General features: G+C 35.0%; 1 pseudogene; it reads left to right on the forward strand.

Annotated features, from left to right (window-relative positions):
• The first annotated feature begins 367 nt into the window (after positions 1–367).
• LOC117801354 lies at positions 368–470 on the forward strand (annotated as a pseudogene).
• The last annotated feature ends 23438 nt before the right edge of the window (positions 471–23908 follow it).

Below are 23908 nucleotides of genomic sequence, written 5' to 3' on the forward strand. Positions count from 1 at the left end.
CCAGTGATTAATAAATATCTAATCATTATTATTAGTAGTAGTAGTATTGTTATTGTTATTATTATTATAATTACTACTTTTATCATCTATGAGACTCTTTGTACAAGCTGACCTGTTTAGGGACCCAAATAATAAACATGGGAACGAATTCTGTAGGAGGCTCTCTTCCCCAGACATCCTCTTGCATCTCAAACCAAAGAGTCCCAAACTTGGGGAATATAAGGAGACTTCAATCTCAGTGTGGACTGGATTTTCATGATGGGAAATAACACTATGAGATTTCACCAAGTGGATTTGTGAGCAAAGACATAAATAAGTGGAGCTGGAACAGGAGACTAGCATGGTAGCTTTTAGATGATGACCACCAAAGACTATACTTTCAGGGATCATTTCTATAGTTTGTTACTAGATGATGACCACCTTCAGGAAGCACAGAATGTTGAGATTTGGGATACCTGGATTACATAGGTAAAGGTCTTAACACAGTGCAGCAAGCATTCAAAAAATGATTGCAGTAATTATTATCATGAGGCCCATTTTCCACTTATTACAGGAACTAGATAGCTGAAGAAGAAAATGAACTCTTAAGCAGCTTTAGTCATCTACAATAGCAGTTTTCTTAGCATGTCGACAGTTTACAATTACTTGGATTTAAAATAATGATACAGTATTGTAGTTCCAGCTGGTTAATGAAAATAGAGACAATCATAAATCCTGGAGTATTTTCTGCTTGGTGAGAAGTAAAGAAAGATAAGCCAAAACATATTAGAAATACAGGATACCTTTATCACTTTGTTCAGTACTTAATATCTCAACATCTTGAAGGATGTTCAAGAATTTCAATAGGCACATTCTAGAGGAAGTAAAAACAAGAGCAAAATGAAAAAGAATTTATGGGAAATGTGAGTAGTCCAATTTCTCTAAGGACAGGGTTTCCTTTGTGTATGTTTCAGTTATTTATTGCTGCATAACAAAACATCCCAAAATTTAGTGGCTTAAAACAGTGATTTGTTATTTCTTGTGATTCTGGCGTTGACTGGTGAGATCTTCTGATCCAGCTGGCAGAGGCTGTGATCACTCACATGGCTACATTCAGCAGGGTGTCCTTCTGGAATGTGTTAGTTTTCCTTGACATATCCTTTCTCTCATTACCTGAAGTCTCATCCACCAGGGCCTCTCCATGTAACCTCTCTCCAGCTGTATAGCCTTTGCAGCATGGCTGGTGGGTTCCATGAAGCAACATTTCAAAAGGATATCTCCCAATGTGAAAATAAATATATGCCACTACTTGAATCGTGGTTGTTAAAACCCCCTTGACCAAAGCAGGTCATGTAAACAAGCCTCTGGAGTGCGTGTGAGAGATACACAAGGGTATGAATATTGGAAGGTATGACTTGTGGGTATATTGAGAATGGGAGAAGTTGGCAGTTCCAATACAAAAGATTCAAAGATGGAATCAACTAGAGTCATCTAATCACCACAGGACTTTATGGTGGACAGAGCCTGTGTGTCTACTTTACTTTCAACCATAAAACCCAGAGAAAGGATGGAAAAGATATTGAGGAAAAAGAGGAAAATTAAATTCATCACAAAAGGAAAAATAATTATAAATTTAAAAGTTGGTAGATATCACTAGAATATTTAGCTGTAATTAAGTTTAGGTTAACTTGTAGAGAAAACTGCTCAAAAGAGGCTTAGAAAATATCTCTGCAAAGGTAGCTGTCACTTTAGAAAAACTAGAATACAAGAAAGAACAATAAGATTAGCAGAATCAACTTTTGGAGAAATTTTAAGGGAAATCTCTCTCTTCCCATATTCACAAAACCCTAATATAATAACCAGTAGGCAGGAGTGGCAGTCTGATAAAAGAGAAATGCCTACTCCCAGCTCCTAGTTGTGGGACAGACTGTTATATTGGAGACCCCCAATGAAATGCATCTCCAGATTACACATCTAGTATCTTCTCTAGTGCTGAGTCTGGCCTTGCCTGTGTGACTTGTTTTTGACAATAAGGCATCAGCAAGCATGATACTAACAGAGGCTTACAATAGGTTACCCGATTAGGTATAGCCACGTGGGAAGTGTTATTAGCATCCTTGCTGCCCTATCCTTACATCCTTATAGAGCTCTGGCTGTGAGTGTCGAATCATCAGAGAATACATGGAGAGAAGCCCTTTAGAACTGGTGCACATCTTGGACATTTCTATCTCAGCTGAGCTGCCAGCAGGATGTACCCATGTAAGCAGTCCCAGCTGATGTCACATGAAGTTGAGACAATCAGATCCTAACAAATTCTTTCAAAATTGCAGAATTTTGAGTAAGTAGGTCCTTGTTTTATAAGCAACTAAAATTTTGGATGACTTGTCATGCAGTTATAGATATGAGAAAACAAAAACAAATGACTGGGGGAAGAAAGACCAGAAATGCTATGTAATTCTATACATATGGAACACCCATGAAGGGGGGTACAAAGGAAAAAAAGAAAAGGCAAAATACATCCATTAGTGAAAAACACTAAAATCTCCATCTCCCCCCCTTAGTATGGCAATTTGGTGGGAGTAGTTCATGAGAGCATACAAATAAAACAAATTCTTCCTGTAATATTTCCTTCCCACTGACAACTAAGCCTACAAAAAAGGGAAAGTCTTTTCCCCCAAACTTTCCTTCTATAAGTTTTCTTCTTTTAACTCCTGTGTTTATGATTCATTTTGAGATATTTCTGGCTTCTAGAGTATAAAGGAAGGATTGAGCTTCATTCTTTGCATATAAATATCCAATTGATCAAAGACCATTTGTTGAAATTCCGCAACTAATTCCTTGAAATTTTTCAAAAATCATTGGTAATATATGTGTAGGCCCATTATGGAATCTATTCTCTTTCATTAATCTATATGTTTATCTTCATGCTAATTTAACACTATCTTTTAAAATTTTTTATTTAAATTCTAGTTAGTTAACATACAGTGTAATATTGGTTTCACTAGTAGAATTCAGTGATTCATCACTTACATACAACACCCAGTGCTCATCATAATAAGAGCCCTACTCAATACCATCACTCATCTAGCGCACTCACCTTCTTCCATCTCCCCTCAATTAAGATCACCTATCATTAAGAGTCTCTTATGGTTTGTTTCTCTCTCCCCCCCATATTTTCATCTGTTTTGTTTCTTAAATTCTACATCTGAGTGAAACCATATGGTATTTGTCTTTCTCTGACTGATTTATTTCCCTTAGCATGATACACTCCAGCTCCATCCACATTGTTGCAAATGGTAAGATTTCATTCTTTTTGATAAATGAATACTATTCCATTGTGTAATATATACCACATCTTCTTTATCCATTCATCAGTCGATGGGCAGTTGGGGTCTTTCCATAGTTTGGCTATTGTAAATGCTGCTATAAACATCAGGGTGCATTTACCTCTTCAAATCTCTATTTTTATATCCTTTAGGTAAATACCTAGCAGTGCAATTGCTGGATCATAGGTTAGTTCTATTTTTAACTTTTTGAGGAACCTCCATACTGTTTTCTAGAGTGGCTGTCCAGTTTGCATTCCCGCTAACAGTACAAGAATGTTCCCCTTTCTCCACATCCTTGTCAACACCTGTTGTTTCTTGTGTTGTTAATTTTAGCCACTCTGGTAGCTCATCGTGGTTTTGATTTCATCATCAGGCAAATAATTTAACACTATCTTAATCTCTTTAGAGTTGTAGTAAGTCTTGAAATCAGATAGTATAAGTCCTTCAAAATTTATTTTTTCTTCTTTTTCGGGGCGCCTGGGTGGCACAGCGGTTAAGCGTCTGCCTTTGGCTCAGGGCATGATCCCGGCGTTATGGGCTCCAGCCCCACATCAGGCTATTCCGCTATGAGCCTGCTTCTTCCTCTCTCACTCCCCCTGCTTGTGTTCCCTCTCTCGCTGGCTGTCTCTATCTCTGTCGAATAAATAAATAAAATCTTAAAAAAATTTATTTTTTCTTCTTTTTCAAATTTGCCTTGGTTATCCAAATTCTTCCCAATTTCATATAAACTTTAGAAAAACATGAAAGAATTTTGTTTGCGGTTACATTAAATTTTTAGACCACTTTATGAAGAATGTACATTTGAACTGTGCTAAGCCTTCTGATCTACGTTCATGCATTCTCTTCATTTATTAAGGTTTTCTTTGTCACAGCAATATTTTGCAGTTTTTAGGCATACGATATTGAATATATATTATTAAATTTATCCCCAATTATTTCATGTTTTATATAATTGAGAATTGAATTCTTTAATATCAAGTTTCAATCATTTGTTGCCTTTACATAGGAATACAATTAACTTTTGTATACTGATCATATTTGTGACAATATTAAATTTATAAATTAGCTTTAATAGCTAATTTGTACATTACTTAAGATTTTCTACATGTACAATCAAGTTATCTGTGAATAAACACAAATTTTATTATTTTTTTCCAATCTGCATTCCTTTCATTTCTTTATTTTGCCTTATTATGCAAGTCTGAACCTGTAGTAAAATGTTGAATAAAAGTGGTATGACCAGAAAACTGCCTTTTGGAAAAAATTTGGAGTTAAAGCAATGTGGTCTTTTAAGTCTGATGTTAGTGGCAGATTTTGTGAAGATACCATCTGCCCATGTTTAGTCAGTATTATGGATTGAATTGTATCCTCCAAAAGACATGTTGAAATTGTAACCCCCCAGTGTGTGAATGTGATATCATTTGGAAATAGGGTCCTTACAGATATAATCAAGTTAAGATGAGTTTATACTGGGTCCGCATGGGCCTTAATCCAATATGACTATGGTCCTTATAAGAAGAGAAGACAGAGACAGAAGCGGGGAAGGCCATTAAAGGTGGAGGCAGAGAGAAACCATGGATTGCTAGCAACCACCAAAAGCTAACAGGAGACAAGCAATAGATTCCCTTAGAGACTCCAGAGAAAGTATGCCCTACTAACAAATTGATTTTGGATTTCTAGCTTACAGAACTGTAAAACAATAAATCTTTGTTGTTTTAAACCATCCAAATTTGTGGTAATTTGTTCTGGCAGCCCTAGGAAACTAATACACTCAGTTTTTAAAGAAATTTATCTCTATATATATTTTTTAATTTTACAGTATGTTAGGATAAATTATTTGAATTGATTTTTAAATGTTAAACCAGTGGTATGCTGATTGTGCCCGTCTTTTTGAACTCTGAATTCAGTAAAATAAACAGCGATAGTTAGAAGGAAATTGGCCATGGTGAGAATTCCACCAGGGAAATTGGCAAATGGTGCAAATTTGTTCCCCCCACACACCCCGAGCCAGTTGTTACACGTATAATAGCACCCCACTCTGTTAAATCAACTTAGCATCACTAATAAATATGCTAGTCCCCATGTATTATTCTTTTTATACTTTTCTGGAATTGGTTTGCTAAAATTTTATTAAGGAGTTTTATTTATTTGTAAAAAAAAGTTAAAAAATAATTTTTATTTATTTGTTTGTTTTCCTGTTCATAAGGGCCATTGTAGTAGAGTATTCTTGTTATGTTATTGTGTGGTTTAGATAAGAGGTGATATAGCCGTCATAAAATGAGTTAGAGATTGTTTCCTCCCCTTCTACTTCTGGAGAAGATTGTGAAAAATTGGTATTTCTGCCTCAAATGTTTGGCAGAATTCACTAGTGAAGATACCTGGGCCTCAAGTTTTCCCAGTGGAAAAGTTTTTACTATGATGTCTATATCTTGAATAGATATAAGGTTATTCAGGTTATCTCTTCCTCTTGGGCAAGTCTGGTAGTAGCTGACATTTCATCATTGAACTGCGTATTTCATCTAACTTGTTGAGTTTGTGGGCCTAAATTTGCTTATAAAATTCCTGCATAATGTTTTCAGTGCCTAAAAGAGTGATATCTCCCTTTCATTCTGGTATTTATAATTGGTGTCTTCTCTCTTTTTCTCTTCATCAGATAGAGGTGTATCAACTTTATTGATCTTTTCCAAGAACCAGCTTTTGGATTTATTGATTTTTATCAATTTTCTGGTTTACATTTTATTAATTTTTGTCTTTATTATTTTGTAATTTTGCTTAAGTTTAATTTTATCTTCTATTTTCTAGTTTCTAGGTAGAAGCTTCTTTTTTTTTTTTTTAAAGATTTTATTTATTTATTCGACAGAGATAGAGACAGCCAGTGAGAGAGGGAACACACGCAGGGGGAGTGGGAGAGGAAGAGGCAGGCTCATAGCGGAGGAGCCTGACGTGGGGCTCGATCCCATAATGCCGGGATCACGCCCTGAGCCAAAGGCAGGCGCTTAACCGCTGTGCCACTCAGGCGCCCCTCTAGGTAGAAGCTTCTAACATTGATTGGAGACCTTTCTTATTTTCTTAAATATAAGTGTTATTTACTCTGAATTTCTCTCCAAGAACTTCTTTGACAATATCCTTTAAATATTGTTATTTTCAGTCTTCAAAATATTTTCAAATTCTTCTTGTGAATTCTTCTTTATCTAAAACTTTGTTAATTTCCAAATACTTGAGTATTTTCCAAAAATATTTTTGTTTTGATCTCTGGTTTAATTTGTGTGCAGAGGCTATGTTTTATATAATTTCAGTCCTTTTATATATGTTGAAACTTGGTTAATGTTCTATGATATAGTGTATCTTGAAGAATGTTGTATATACAGTTGAAAAGAATGTATATTCTGATTTGGGTTGGAATGCACTATAAATGTCAATTTGGTCAGGTGGGTTCTTATTGTTATCCAAGTATTTGTATTCTTATTGATTTTCTTTGTGCTTGTTCTATCAGTTATAAAAAAATATATATTGAACTCCCCAATATAACTGTGGGATGTGTGTGTGTGGGTGTGTGTGTGTGTGTGTGTGTGAATGTGATATAATTTATCTATTTCTTCTTTCAGTGCTGTTTTTGTTTCATGTATCTTTGAAACTCCATTAATAGGCATATACACATTTAAGATTATGCCTTGATAAACTGACAACCTTTAATTATGAAATGCTTCACTTTACTCCTAATTACTTATTTTAAAATTGACTTTGACTGATATTAATATAGTCATTTCAGCTTTTTGAAAATCTGTGTTTTCTAAGTTTATATTTAACCATTATTCTACTTTTTTTTTTAATGATTTTTTATTATATTATGTTAGTCACCATACAGTACATCCCTGGCTTCCGATGTAAAGCTCGATGATTCATTAGTTGCGTATAACACCCAGTGCACCATGCAATATGTGCCCTCCTTACTACCCATAATCTATGTATCTATTTTAAGTGAGCTTATTGTAGATAATATATCTCCAGGTCTTGCTATTTTTTAAAAGATTTTATTTGTTTATTTGACAGAGAGATAGAGAACACAACCGGGGGAGCAGCAGAGAGAGGGAGACACAGGCTCTTTACTGAGCAGGGAGCCCGCCGGGTCTTGATCCCAGAACTGTGGGATCATGACCTGAGCCAATGGCAGATGCTTAACCCTACTGAGCCACCCAGGCACCCCACAGAGTTTTAGTTTTGCAAGATGAAAATGTTCTGAAGATTGGCTGCATAATAACATAAATGCACTTAATACTATTAAACCGTATACTTAAAAAATGCCTAAGATGATAAATTTTATGTTATGTGCATTATCCACAATTAAAAATAAAATTAATGAGGGTGGTAAGAGTGATGGTGTTTAAGGGTACAAACTTATATTGAGTAGTAAATAAGCCACAGAGATCTAATGCACAGTATAATAAATGCAGACAATAATATTGTGCTATAATTATATAATGTGATAAATATCACTATATCAGAAATCATATTACAATATATAAATCAAACAAGCTGTGTGCCTTAACCTTACACAGTGTTACACATCAAATTCAATAAAAATTTTGAAAAAATTAAAAGATCATTTATAGTTCAAAGCAAAAATAACAATGTATTTGGAATTTAGATTACACATAGAGGTAATATGAATAACAATCACACAGAGGACAGGAAGAAGAGAATAGAAGTATACTAATATAAGGTTCTTATGCTACATATAATGTAGTATAACTATTTGAATGAAAAGTGTGATAAGTTGGAGATATAGATCGTAACTTCTAGAGCCTCTCCCCCTGCTCACCTTCTCTCTCTTTCTCCCTCTTTCTCTCAAATAAATAAATAAAAATCTAAAAAACTAAACTAAACTAAAACTCTGAACCCATTAAAAAACAAATCCCCCAACTCTTCCCCCAGTCCTGACAACCACCATTCCACTTGCTATCTCTATGAATTTGACTACTCTAGGTACCTCATATAAGCGGAATTATACAGTATTTGTCTTTTTGTGACTGGCTTCTTTTGCTTAGCATGATCTTTTCAAGAGTTATCTATGTTGTAGTATGTGTCAAAATCTCCTGTCCTTTTAAAGCTGAATAATATTTCATTGTATGCATATACCACATTTTGTTTATCCATTCACCTGTTTATAGTCATTTGGGTTGCTTCCACCTTTTGACTACACTGAATAGCACTGTTATGAACTTAGGTGTACAAATATCTTTTAGAGACCATTAATTTCTGGGAAGTATATACCCAGATGGGGATTTGCTAAATATTATGGTAATTACATTTTTTAAAATAATCACTGTATTGTTTTCCATAGGCTGTACCATTTTACTTTTCCACCAACAGTGTACAAGGGTTCGTTTCTCCACATCCTTGCCAAAACTTATAATTTTATTGTTGTTGTTGTTTTATAATAGCCAATCTAATGGGTATAAGTTGATATCTCATTGTGGTTTTCATTTAGATTTCCCTAATGATTAGTGATGTTGAACATCTTTTCATGTGCTTATTAGCCATTTTTATATTGAAAAAGTATTTTGCACATTTTTAATTGGGTTGTTTATTTTTTTTGTTGTTGAGTTTGAGCAGTTCTGAATATATACTGGATATTAATCCCTTATCAGATATGTGATTTCCAAATGTTTTCTTCCATTCTGTGGGTTACCTTTTCACTCTGTTGATTGTGTCCTTTGATGCACAGTTTTTATTCTGATGTAGCTCAGTTTATCTGTGTTTCTTTTGTTGCCTGTGCTTTTGGTGTCATATCCCAGAAATCAGTGCCAAAACCCATGTCATATAAATTAACTTTTAAAAAAAATTTAAAGGAAGAAAATTTTTTAATGTTTACCAACATGTTTACCATTTCTGACTCATTTCTTTGTGTATATTCAAATTTCTATGTGTTATTTTTTTCCTGTCTAAAGAACTTTCTGTAATAATTTTTGTCATGTGTGTCTCCAGGAATGCATTTTCTCAGCTTTTGTTTGGCTCATAAGTCTTTATTTTTCTTCATTTCTGAAGGAATTTTTCCCTGGTTAAAGAATTCAGGGCCAACAGTTGTGTGTGTGTGTGTGTGTGTGTGTGTGTGTGTGTGTGTAAGTGTTTCTTCCAGTAGAAGAAAACAAACAATATCCTCCCATTCTCCTTTCATATGCAGTTTCTAATGAGAAATCTGTGATAATTCTTATCTTTGGTCTCTATACATAGAGTGTCTTTTTACCTCTGGCTTTTTTTTTCTTAATTACTCTAAGTTTTAAGCAATTTGATTAAAATGAACTTTGGGGGTAGTTTTATTATCTTTATCCTGCTAGGAGTCACTGAACTTCTTGAATTGAATCTGTGGCATAATAAATTTCATGAATTTAGGGGCACTTGTGTTGCTCCATTGGTTAAGCTTCTGACTCTTGATTTGGGCGCAGGTCATGATCTCAGGGTCATGAGATCAAGCCCTGCTTAGGGCTCTGCACTGGGTGTGGAGTCTGCTTAAGATTCTCTGCTTCTGACCTTCCCCCTTTCTTCACCTCTAAAATAAATATAATAAATAAATAAATGATTAATGAATAAATAAATATCACATAATTGGACATTTCTTTTATTATTTCTTCAAATATATGTTTTTCCTCTCTAAATTTCTTCCTGAGACTTCAGTTAACATGTGTCTTTGGTCACTTGATAGTATGTCCTGGTTCCTTGATGGCCTGTCTATTTAATTTTTGTCTTTTTTTTCTCCATGCTTTATTTTCGACATTTTCTATTACTATGTCTTCAAGTTCACTGGTCTTTTATTCCACAATGTTTAATTTGCTGTTAATCCCAACCAGTGTATTTTTAATTTCACATGTTGTATTTTTTTACCTACTATACCTAGTATAGATATATTTATGATAGTAAGTATTTTGAAGCTATGAAGATATTTATAATTGCTGTTTTAATGTCTTGGAATTGTTTGTCCTGTTCTTTTCCAAGGGCTTTTTTTCCCCAGCTTTACGTAGTTTTTAGTTTTCTTTATTCGTGTACAGATCATAACTCAGCCAAAGCCTTGAGAGACCCTTTCTGCACATTGCTGGACCTCTCTTTTTATGTGTTCTTTAGAGCTCCACTCCTTTCTTAAGTTTTGAAAAATTCTCAGCCATTCTTCCTTGAAGTTTGCTTCTGCTCAGTCTCTTTATTCAGTGGGGGCCTCCAATTCAAGTAAATTTAATTATAATAATTCTGCTCTACATTCATAAACATCTCTTTACATTTCTCTCTTTTTTTCTCTTTATGACTCAGTAAGTGTATTTTCTAATATCCTGTATTACCCTTTACTAATCCTACCTTAATATGTTATTTACCAAAAATATTCTTCATAGAGAATTTCCATTGGATTTTTTCTTACGGAAATCTCCAGTTTACCTTCTATGTTTCCATCTTTTTCTCTAACTTCTTGACCATATTAATCATAGCAATTTAAAAATCTCCCTCTGCTAACACCAGTATCTGAATCACCTTTATATCTATTCCAATTGTGTATTTTCCCTCTTGGTTTTCAGTCATGTGGTCCTTTCTTTAACAAGAATAATTTTATGTAATTGACTAACAAACAGTGTGCATAAATAATCACAGAAGCTCCAGAGAAAGGGATAGCAATTATTGTAGGTTTTAAAGGCCATGTACAGTCTCTGTCTCATTTTTTTTCTCTCCCTTTATTTTTGGGAACAACATTTTAATACTTTAGCTTGTGGGGTGTACAAAAACTGCTGACAGCAGATTTGTCTCAGTGGCCACAGTTTGCCAAGCCCATGGTGATTGGCACTAATTCAATACTGTGAAACATTAAGAGACTGGACATCAGGAAACTAACTACAAACTAGGAAATGGGATGCTACTGATACAGTTATAACCATCTTTCTGAAAACAGAGTTAAAGAGGAAGCAAGAAAATTAGGTGGTGAATAAGTAATAGATTGTTATCAAGATTAGATTTTTTTTTTCAAGAAGACGGTCTAGATCAAGGTCAAGGTTAAAGGTAGGGTTGAACAAAATAGGAATAGGGGTTTTTTTGGTTATTATTTCTTAGAAAAAATGTATCTGAAAAAACTTCTATAGAATATATATTGGGGCAGCAAGTCATATTTTGTAAACAAATTTTTAACTTCACAATAGTAAGTAATGTGTTTGAAACTTACTTTTGAATACACCATGTGACCTCAGAACAGTACTGAGAAAACAGTGCTGTTTTATCATGCTTCAGTACAAAGTCAGCCAAATAATAATATTCATTTTTTGAAATGACTAAATATATACTTGCATAGAGGACTATTCAAGGTCATTATAGACTAGTAAGTAAATAATAATATTCAAAAGTCCGTAACTACACATTCATGTAATTAATAACTGTTACCCTCAATAGATTGAATAATGTAACTTCACTATGGTCTTCTACCAATATTCATAATTCCTTGTATAGATATTTAAAAAATCTGGTCTTGAATATATATAGGGGGAAAAGTCTTTATCTTTCTTATGTAGAAGTTGTGATTAATATTTAACAATTCTTTAAAACATTTTGGCATTGAATACTGTTATTGTAAAATATTATTTTATTGCCTTGCTCTCGAGAGTCTTATCTTCCATTATAGACCCTTCCTTCTGATTGGCACATAGAGTGGTGCTTGATCACCTTAATATAAGCAGGGACTGTGCTGAATTGAAGCTGGTTCAAAGCCTGATAATGCTCTGTCTACCTCTGTGGTAACCATGACCCTTCAGCATTTTTGATTGAAAACATGGTATAATCTGCCAATCCCTCCCTCTACTGTGTCCTACACACTATTCACCATCTTGTCAGAATTCTAACATTTCCATTCTGCTTTCTAGAGGCTTTCTGCTCAAATTTTTAATCTCCTACCCTATGCATCTCAATATTTGGAAAATATCCTGAGGGCAAAAATGGCCCTATGCTTGGAGCCTCCCAAGCATCTGGTGTCCACCCCAAACCCTCCACCCCACAGTGGCCCCACAGTGGCCTTCCCCAAGGCCTTCCCAAGGATTCTCACCAAGCTTAAATCTGGATTTTCAGTTTTCTGCCCATTCCCAGAATTGGCATATACCAGTAGGATGGGGTTCTCTAGTTGGTTCCCTCTTTGTCATCTTAGCCCCTCTATTTTTCATTGCTTCTATAATTTTCCATTTCCTTAAACAGATGATGTCGATATTTTATTTGATTTGCCTAGCTTTTCTAGGAAGGAGTGCTGTCTTGCCATGGGCTCCGCTATCTTGTTGGAGGCAAAGAAATTTAAGATGGCTTACTATTTAAGCAAAAAATCATCAGCTTAACCTTCTACAGTCTGACCTCAACCTATATTACAATCATATCTCTACATAGCTACTACATGCCTGAATGTATGTAATGATTCAGTCCTAACTTGCTGAATGTTCCATATATTCTCTGAATATTCTTGACTGTAATTCCTTAGCCTAACCTCTCTGGATCTTTGCCTGTAAAAGTCGTATCTACTTAATGCCTCTCCATAGTCATATACTCCTTGAAGTTAGAGACTGAGTCTTGCTTATATTTGGATTCCCTGGTGTCTCATAGCTCAGAGCTTTACACGTAGCAGGAACTCAATAAATATTTGATGATCTTTGTTGAGTAGCCTGTATTTAGTGCTTTGACACCCTTTGGCCTTTCTTTCTATGACCTCCTAATCTACGGATGTTCAGTTTCAGAGAAGTCTTTTATTAGGTAGGATTTTTTTTTTCCTGGTGAAAACATCACGTTTTTAGTTCATTGACCTTCAGGTTAGCCACATAGAGCCACATAAACAGAAAATCTGATATCTAAATGAATTTTAGTAACTGAACAGGCTAGTGAAATTGAAATCTTTATCTTCAACGTATTCTGAATTTAATGACTGAATATAGTTTGGAGTTAAAATTCAGATACGTTGTTCTTTAAAATGTCCATAGGACCCCAGATGGCTATTTCTTACCACTCAATAAAAATAGCCTTTCTTATCATCATTTTTATCTGTTCTTTTCTTTTATGAGTTTTTATTACAGGGGCAGACAATATGTCCGCTGGTGGAAAGTTTGCCATTAAGACTTTTAAAGACTTCAGTTGGAGCGAACCAGGTTCACAGAAAGTTATTTTATCCATACCATGATTTTGGCATTTTTCTTTAAAGAACAGGTTCATCTTGATGCCCTTTTGTTAAATTGATTCGGAAGGGGGGAAATACCTTAAAGAAACAACAATATGCAATAGCAATAGCTATTGCTTCTTGGAAATTTGCTATATTGACATCACTGCACTGAGCATTTGTCCAGATTCTCTCTCATTTAAAATTCACAGCAACACCATGAGGTGAGTCCTTCTATCACCATCATTTCGTAACTGAGGCTTGGAAAAATTAACTACTTTGTCCAAGATCAAACATCTAGCAAGTGCCAGGATGAGGGTTTTACCAATATTTTTCTGAATTCCAAAATGAATGTACTTAACATATGGGTTATTAGCTCTCTACCATGACATAAAAAGTCACCAGTAATGGTTTATTATGGAAAGAGTCAAATTAAAACCATGTAGTATGACCTGGATTACGTTAACAGAATATAAATAAATTTTTACTAGTAAACCAGTATGAAGGGCAACATTTTGTCTAGAAAAGTTTATGAGTTAATAAATTATAAATAGTCTCCTAAAGTTATCTCCACCAAAAGGTGTCCATCATTAAGAATTAATATGTCACAAATACAAGAATTCCAAGAGAAGCCTAAGGTGTATCTACTGTTGTAGTTCCAACATATCCGAGCATGCGTACTTGAGAAACCAGACAGGATTGTTGTCAGAAGTCTGTTTTATTTAGGACTAAAATATCTTATGGGAGCAAACTTATAAAAGAAGCTTGGTCTCATATTAAAGCCATAATTTTCTAAAGGGAAAGGGGATTCTAAATATAGGGTGGGGTCTATCACACAGATTTATCTCCTGGCTCATTTCTCATTTATTCTTATCTGCAAGGGAAAAAAAAAGCTATTAAACTATGTAAGGCAGCATAACAAAAACATGAGAAATAAGAAAAGGGAGAGAATGTTGTTAACTTTATGTCTGCTGAAAGCCAACGGGCCTTCAAGGAAGGGGAGCTCCTGAGAATGGGGCACCTTGCTGGTTCAGTATCTGATAAATGTGGCATATCTTCTGTGAGAAAACATAGCATCAGCCATTCACAGGGGGCATAGGTACACAGGTGGAGAATCAAGAGCTCAGACAGGGAATACATCTGGTCACTATCTACATCATATTTGATGTGAGACTTAGCTTATAAATATATGTGATGCATTATACTCAGAAATAACAGGAACTTAGTGAACTATTACATGCCACATATAGAATACAGTATTTAAAATAATGGATATTTAATACAGCAGCACAGTGGGGTAAATATTTTAAAATATATATGTGGATATAATATACATATGTGAATATAATGTACATATATATAAGCATGTGTATGCAAACCTGTGTGCATGTTTGTGTGGTATGAGTGTTTCTGTGTATGTGTAAATACATCTATACATACATACATAATTGTTCCTATTTATGGAAACTAATATTTTGCCTTTCAGGTTGATTGTTTATATATGTTTTATTTTATGGGGAACTGTACATAGAAAACAGTGATTTAATATGTTTTACATAATACTAGGCAAAAAAATTGAACATATTAAATTAGTAAACATGCAATCCTTGACTGGATTGCTCTTTCCTCCACTTTCTGCCACGTGGACTCTCCTTTTCCTGTACATGAAAAAGTGGCCTTCGTTTTTCATTCTGGGTAAGACTGCTCTGCCGTAGGATCCTCTCGTACTCTGATTCCCTTTGTCATAGCACTGATTATACTTCCTTAATATGACAACACCTATGTCCTATTATTCAGCATATATAGACTCAATATGTATTGTTCTGTATCCTCAACCCAAGTAGAGTGCCAGGCACCAATATATACTTCATTTGAACTATATGTTCTCCCAAATCAAAAGCTTCCCTCAGATGAATATTTCTCAGACTTATACACTAACCTGATTTATTATTGGGTCACCTTTACAATCAATATTTACATTGTAAATATCATTGTTTATATAAAATATTATGTTCAAGTTAAATTTTTCCATCCTACAAAGCAGATAGGAAACATTTGAGGGTTCAAAAGGGTTTCCCCCAGCCTCCTAAATCGGATCACGTAGAGGGCTACATGCTGTGCATAAAGTGTATTTACAACATTCCATACATAATTTTATTTTCTTCATAGCATAATTTTCAATACGCATTTTTAAAGCATTGTGCATTTTCCAGTTTAGTCTTATTCTATTGGTTAACAAAAAATAAAGATTTTAAAAATTTCAAAAACCATGATTCATTCAGGAAGCCAAAATAGTGATTTTAAAGAGGAATTGAAGATAATTACAATTCATTTGAACACACAGCAAATGATCATGAATTGAATCTCCCAGTTTTGAATTATTATTTCAAAATGGCTTATCTTTTTCTCTGAATCATCTTCCATTATCTGTGAAAGTTGACCTTTGATCTTTTAGTTTTTTCCATCCAACATTTGCTCTAACAATTAGTAAAGCAGTACTTCAATGCCCTAAAGAAGATATCCATTTTTAAAAATGTGAAGAAATTCCTTTGTAATATAAATAACTATTTATTTGGTCCTTTATTACATAGTGAAAACATATTAAACAAATAAATTTTTATCTGTATAGGATCCGTGTTCCTGTTTTGAAAGAGAATCCTACAGTAGGTTATTGGTACATCCAATATCTACTGCATCCTTTTTTTTTCTTTATTATTATTATTTCTTTATTATTTTGTTCAATTAGCCGGCATATAGTACTGCATCCTTTCAACCAACTTTAAAAGATCTGCCACTTAACTTTATTTCAGGCTTTGCATTGAGCTTTCAAGACCTGGCAACCAGATATCAGTGTCATCACATTCATTATTTAGTGCCTCATTAAGATTCAATCCTTCTTTTGTAGCTAATGTCTACCTGTCTAAACCTACTGGTAAAATTAGAGACTTGAGTAAGGAACAAATAGACAAATTAAATTTAAAAAAGAGTTTCCTTGAATGTATCAGTCAAAAATTCTCGGTTCTCATAACTATGGAATACTTTCTTGTATGTGTGGCCCTAACTATACTGGGGCCAGCTTTCCATTTATTATTTCTGAAACTAAGTAGTGCCCTTTATGTTAAGCAGGAAAAATATAGAGAGACTTAAATAGTAAACATCTTAGATTTATAACCTCATCTTTGAATGTCAAATCAAGTTTAAGGGGGTGTTTTTTATCTTTTAATATTTTATTTAGCATCTGGGTGGCTTAGTTGGTTAAGCATCTGCCTTCAGCTCAGGTCATGATCTCAGGGTCCTGAGATTGAGCCCAGCATTGGGGTCCCTGCTCAGCTGGGAGCCTGATTCTCCTTCTCCCTCTACCTGCTGCCCACCCCCCACTTGTGCGCGTGCGCTCTCTCTCTCTCTCTCTCTCTGTGTCAAATAAATAAATAAAATTTAAAAAAAAGATTTTATTTATTTGCTCAAGAGAGCACAAGCAGGGAGTAGGGAGGGACAAAGGGAAGGGGAGAAGCAGACTCCTCAATGAGCAGAGAGTCAGATGCAGGGCTCCATCTCAGGACCCTGAGATCACGACCTGAGCTGAAGTCAGACGCTTAACCATCTGAGCCACCCAAGCACCCCAGCAAGTTTAATCTGTAATAGTAGAGTTCAGCTTAGCAGTTTTAAATATTTTTTCTTTACTTTAAACTTTCATTTGGCTCTTTGTTTTCCCCGAAAGTTAGCATGCTTTAGGAGAAAGTGAACCGGACCCAGGTATCAGAAATCCTAGTTTCTAGCACCATGTTTTCACATTCAATTAGAAAAGTGATCTCAGACATCTACTTAGAGGAAGCTCAAAATCATCAGCTGTAAAATGGGGATTGGATGACTTATCTTCATGTTTGCTCCCAGCTTTAATATCTACAATGTGTATGTGTGTGTGTTTTGGTTTTCTCAGTATAAATCCCGTTAATTATTTTTTATCTCCACGGCACTCAGAACACTGTCTGGTGCCTAGTGGTACTATATGTTTTTGTTTGTTCATTTGTTTTCCTAAGAGGAAGAAGGAGCACAAAGCAGAACAGAGATGAGGAGAAAGGAAGAAAAAAAGGGAGGGAGGGAAGAAGGAAAGAAGGAAGGAAGGAGTGTTTTAAAATGTGGCGTAAAAAATAACTATTGCCTATTTAGTAGACTTTTCAACCTGGGCAAACAATATCAAGAAAAGATTTGGAGAGTTATTTGCTTTTTACCATCTAGCCCTTTCCCTGCTTCTGGAATGACGGGAACTCACTCTCAGGTACATCATTTTTAATAGTTTCATGGCTGCTTCATCTAGGTATTGTCACCCTTTCTTAACAAGAGACAATTTTATTAAAATGTTAAAAATTTGCTTCTGAGTGTCTCTATTTTTCTTAGACATCATTTACATCCAGAACCAATATTTTAGAAGACAGTTGAGAGTCCTCTTGTCTCTTTTAGTAAGACTTGTCATTCAGCGAGGAGGTGTAATGAGAATTCCCTCCGCCAATCCTGCAGAACAGGCACTTCTTTATTGGAGTTCTCTTTGAAGGGGAAATGGATTCCTGGAGTATAACCTTCATAACATGCGGGGGTTGGTATCATGAGAGTGAGCGACAGATGTGTACTAATTATGAGAGAAAATGGTGGCTCACTTCTCTGCTTCTATTTTTCTGAAATGTAAATGATCTTAAATTATTAGGTGTTCAAATGATAGGTGAAAGTTAAGGTAACATTTCCAAAGAAATTTAGAAGCGATTTATATGGCATCCAGGCAATTTCTGCCTTAGAGTATACTCAATCTTTTATTTTAATGCTGACACTTCAAGCTGAAAGTCTTTCAGTTACTGTTGAAGTTAAAATAACACAACAGAGGAAGGTGAGTAAACTGTTATAAAATACATGATGAATGTTCAGAAAATATTGTCTATTATATGCAAGAAGAAACCCATAGAAGAGGAAAAAAATGAACTTGCAAAAATGAATCAAGAAATGAAAGACAGACAGTTAATACACAGAGAAATCAATGCAGACTGGATAGGGAAGGAATTTTATTAAAGAAAAACAAGGACAGTATCTTCTTCCTTAATTACAGTTTGTAAGCTTTAGAAATATTCTCTCTATTCTTTTTAGCAATAATCTGTTAGACTTCAGTCTAGATGAATTTACATATTCAAGTCGTGAACATTATTTTCGAAATGGAGGATTCACTGTGTTCATAAGCATTGAATGCACAGTTGTATTCATTTTGCGGGGAAGAGATACTAAGAAAATATTTTTCCATTTTAAGATAATAGCTACTATGATTATTTGTTTGCTTTTACTTTTTCTGCATTGTTTTGGGGGAGAAAAAAGCAATTATTTAATGAAGGAGAACCTTTGTGGCAGCGAATAGAGTAGTTAGGTGAGCTCTGTCAGATTACACTTAAAAACTGGTGTTACAATCATTTTAATGGCAGAGTGTGCTTCTCTGATATTACACTAATTGCCATGCTTTCTTGGTATCTATAGTGAATCATTTATTCCAAAAATAATTATTGAGTGCTATTATGTGTCAGTTGCTAGTTTAGACATTGAAGGTGGAAGAGTTAAAAGAAAAAATAAGCAAAATTTTCTCCATTTCATAGCTGATTTTAAGGTGAGAGAACCAAAAATAAATGAATACATACAGAGTTTGCCCTAAGTGCTAGAGAAAAAGAATAATGAATAGTAAGGGCACAGCAACTGCAGAGGTGAGGGGTAGATTATGATTTTAAATAGTGCAACCAAGTCATTGGAAATACATCTGAATAAATATCTGAAACCCATAAAGAAGTAAGCTATATGGAAACCTGGGGAAACAGTGGTTCAGCCACACAGAACAGCAAGGAGTAATGTACAGTGATGAAGGGGAAGGGCCATATCGTGATAAGGAATGCCAGAAGAAGAGTCAGTCCCACTGACCCTCTGCGGGATGAAGAAGAGCAAAGAGAAGGAAGAGCGGTGGCAACATCCCAGTCTCATTTGAGAGGTTTGAAAACAAATATGTATTTTATTTATGTGACATAGAGACAGCCAGCGAGAGAGGGAACACAAGCAGGGGGAGTGGGAGAGGAAGAAGCAGGCTCATAGCAGAAGAGCCTGATGTGGGGCTCGATCCCATAACGCCGGGATCACGCCCTGAGCCGAAGGCAGACGCTTAAAAACTGCGCTACCCAGGCGCCCTTGAAAAGAAATATGTATTTTTGACAGAATGAATTAACTCACGAATTAGTTTACTGTGTGAATATTAGTATGTGCTTCAGAGTTCTGAATAAGAGGATTTCTCTATATAAATTAGGATTCCAAAGGAACCTTTCCTTACATGAAAGAACTGCTTCTGGAAATAGAGCATTTCCATGATCACAGTTTTTTGTTTTTTGTTTTTTTTTAATTTAGCCACATTTTTACAGAAGTTTAATAAATGTGATGTTTAAGATTGGACTAAGGAAATATTTTATAATTTCCAAAGTGTTAGATATTAAAACTTTGAAGGTTTTGGAATAGCAATAGATAATAACTTTCTTATTTGGGTATATAAAATTCAATTTAATCACCTTTTAAAAAAATAAAATGAGGGCGCCTCGGTGGCTCAGTTGATTAGGTGTCTGCCTTTGACTCAGGTCATGATCCTGGGGTTCTGGGATTGGGCCCAGCCGATTGGCTCCATGCTCAGCCGGGAAATCTGCTTCTCCGGCTCCCTCTGCCCCTCCCCCCGCTCGTGCTCGCTCGCACATGCTCGCTCTCTCTCTCATAAATAAATAAAATCTTAAAAAAAAAATGAAAATAAAATGAAGTGATTTGACCAAGAAATAATGGAGGAATTGTTTTAAATCTACTTTTTAAATTTACAGATATATTTCTATTCCTAAATGAAATAACTACATAGATCATTTCATACTGTTACAGCTTCCAAGGGAGGCAAAGAACCTTCATTCCTTCCCACTAGAGGAATCAAAATATATATTACATGGTTTTCAATAAGAAATTGTCTTCTGTTATGAAAATAGATTAATTGAAGACTGTTCTTACATAAAGCATTTTCAATTTCTGAAAATCTGTGTATCTTTCATTATTTACCTAAAATGAGGATCTGCCTCTCTTTTTTTTTCTTCAAGATTTTATTTAAATTCCCGTTAGTTAACACATGGTGTAATATTAGTTTCAGGAGTAAATTTAGTGATAAACCTCTAACTACTGAGTTAGAAGCAAGAAATTATTGATCCTTTACCTTATGACTGGAATAAAGCTATTCAAGACTTAACAGAAACAAGCACATAAAAATGTGTAGTTGGCTTTGATGTATGATTTCCTTTTAAAATTTTTAAAAAATACTCAAGGGACATCAAGATTGGTGTCTTCTGTGAGAAAGAATATTTAGGACTAGTGGACTCATGCACTTATAACAATTTAACTACATATTTTAACCAACTAAATGTTATCACATAAGAGATTATCAAAGTATGTAAATCACATGAAAATATTTCACTGGGCACTGTTACATTTCTGGCAGTAGGGATCTTAAACTTTCCCTTTGGAAATAAGAGGAAGTCTAGATGGGCAAAATCTGGGATATATAGAACTATCAAGTGGTGAAATTAGGCAAAAATTAGAGAAATATTGATCTGGGACTTGTTCTACAACATTTTACATACATGCTCCGTCCCTGCCTCAACCCCCAGGAAAGGAAGTCTGTCAAACCTCCTGCTATTCTGTATCCCACCCATCTCTTAGGTATCCTTCTTCAGGTATTTGTTCAAACCTCACGTTCACCCATTCACTGAAATGTAACCCAGGTTACATTTCCTGTTCCGACACCATCATGACTGCACTAGTGAAAGACACTCCATCTTTCTCCTGCCTTTTTACTGAGGTCCTGGATTCAAGCTCAGATCCATTTTCCACACTATGGCCAGAAATATCTTTTTTTTTAAGTTTTTATTTTAATTCCACTTATTTAACATATAGCGTAACATTAGATTCTTATGTGCGATATAGTGATACAATACCTGCATACAAATCCAGTGTCATCACAAGTGCACCCCTTAGTCCCCGTCACCTATTTAACCCCTCCCCCACCAAACTCCCCTCCCACCAAACCATCACTGTGTTCTCTATAGTTAAGACTTTTCTTGGTTTGCCTGTTTCTTTATTTTCCATTTGCTCATTCGTTTCATTTCTTAAATTCCATATATGAGAGAAATCATATGGTATTTGTCTTTCTCTGACTGACTTATTTCACTTAGAATAATACTCTCTAGCTCCATGCAGTCTTTGCAAATTGTAAGATTTCTTTTTTTTTTTTTATGGCTGGGTATTATTCCATTGCATATTTATACCAAATCATTTTTTTCCCGCACATGTAACATTAGGGTTTGGTTAGAACCCTATTTGGCCAGAATAAAGGTTAGGGTTAGTGTTAGGGCTAGGGTGAGGGTATGTGCTTATTATCCTGCAGTTCAGAGACCTCTCAAGAGGGATAAGATTAGGGTTTAGGTTATATATGGTTAGGGTTAGCAGTTAGTTATTAGGAGTTAGGGTGATTGTTTGGGTTAGGATCAGGTAGACTAATACTCTACCTACATCCATGCGATTGCGAATTCCAAGATTTCATTCTTTCTTCTAGCTGAGTAATATTCCATTGTTTATATATACCAAATATGTTTTTTTTTCTTCAGCTCTTGGATTAGGGTTCATTTTAGGGCTTGAATAAGAATTAGGTTTAGGTTTAAGGTAGGACCAGGGTGAGGATGTTTGCCTACAGTTCAGAATCCTGTCCTGAGGAATAAGTTGCATGTTAGGGTTATGCTTGGGTTAGGGTTAGGAGTTTATGGTTAGTGTTTTGGGGTTAAGGTTAGAATGTGGGTTAGGATGAGATTTAGAGCTAGGGTCAGGGTTGGGGTGAGAGTATGTTTCTCATATCTTGCAATTCAGAGACCACCCCAGAGTTTAGGTTTTGGGTTAGAGTTGGGGTTAGTTGTAGAGTTAGATGTTATTGGTTAAGGGTATGGTTAGTTTTATGGTCAAGGTTAAGGTTAGTATTAGGGTTATGTTTTTTTGCCCCCAACCTGCAGTTCAGAGATCTCTCCATCAAATAAAACCTCTGACTTAGGTTTTGATGAGAATAAACATGGCAACCATCCATCAAACTCAAGTAAAGGGGGTTTTGTGCCCTAAACACTCTTTAAATGGATATTCAGTTATTCCTTCTGCTGGTTTTAAGTTTACATTTAAATTCCAGTGAGTTAACATACAGTGGAATATTAGTTTCAGGTGTAGGATTTAGTGATGCAATGCATATACAACACCCTGTGCTCATAACAAGTGTAGTCCTTAATCCCCATCACCTGTTTATTCCATCCCCCCACACAAGCCCCCTGTCGCCCTTATGTTTTGTCTATAGTTAACAGTTATTTCTTTGTTTTCCTCTTTCTTTTTTTCCCAAGATTATTTGTTTTGTTTCTTAAAGTCCACATATGAGTGAAATCATATGGTATTTGTCTTTCTGTGACTGACTTATTTTGTTTAGTATAATACTCTTTAGCTCCATGTACATTGTTGAAAATGGCAAAATTTCATTATTTTCATGGCTGAATAATATTCCATTGTGTATATACACCACATCTTTTTATCCATTCATCAGTGAATGGATATTTGGGCTCTTTCCATAATTTAGCTATTGTTGTTAATGCTACTATAGACATCAGGGTGCATGTGTCCCTTTGAAATAGTATTTTTGTATTCCTTGTGCAAATACCTAGTAATGCAATTGCTAGATCATAGAGTAGTTTTATTTTTAACTGTTTGAGGAAACTATATGCTGTTTTTCAGAGTGGCTGCATCAGTTTGCATTCCCACCAACAGTGTAAGAGGGTTTCCCTTTCTCCACATCATCACCAACACCTGTTGTTTCTTGTGCTGTTGATTTTAGCCATTCTGACGGGTGTGAGGTGATATCTCATTGTCACTTTGATTTGTATTTCCCTGATGATGAGCGATGTTGAGCATCTTTTCATGTGTCTGTTGGCCATCTGGATGTCTTCTGCCCATTTTTTAACTGAATTATTTGTTTTTGGGGTGTTGAGCTTCAAAAGTTTTTTCATATGTTTTGATAATAACCCTTTCTCAAATATGTCATTTGCAAATATCTTCTCCCATTCTGTAAGTTGCCTTTTAGTTTTTTTTATTGTTTCCTTCACTATGCAGACCTTTTTATTTTTATGTAGTCCCAATAGTTTATGCTTGCTTTTGTTTCCCTTGCTTCAGGAGACATACCTAGAAAGAAGTTGCTATGACCGATCTCAAAGAGCGTTTTCCTCTGTGTTCTCCTCTAGGATTTTAATAGTTTCCTGTCTCACATTTAGATCTTTAATCCATTTTGAATTTATTTTTGTGTTTGGTGTGAGAAAATGGTCCGGTTTCATTCCTTTGCCTGTTGCTG

This window comes from Ailuropoda melanoleuca, chromosome 2 (genome assembly GCF_002007445.2).
Source record: "Ailuropoda melanoleuca isolate Jingjing chromosome 2, ASM200744v2, whole genome shotgun sequence".
NCBI lineage: Eukaryota > Metazoa > Chordata > Mammalia > Carnivora > Ursidae > Ailuropoda > Ailuropoda melanoleuca.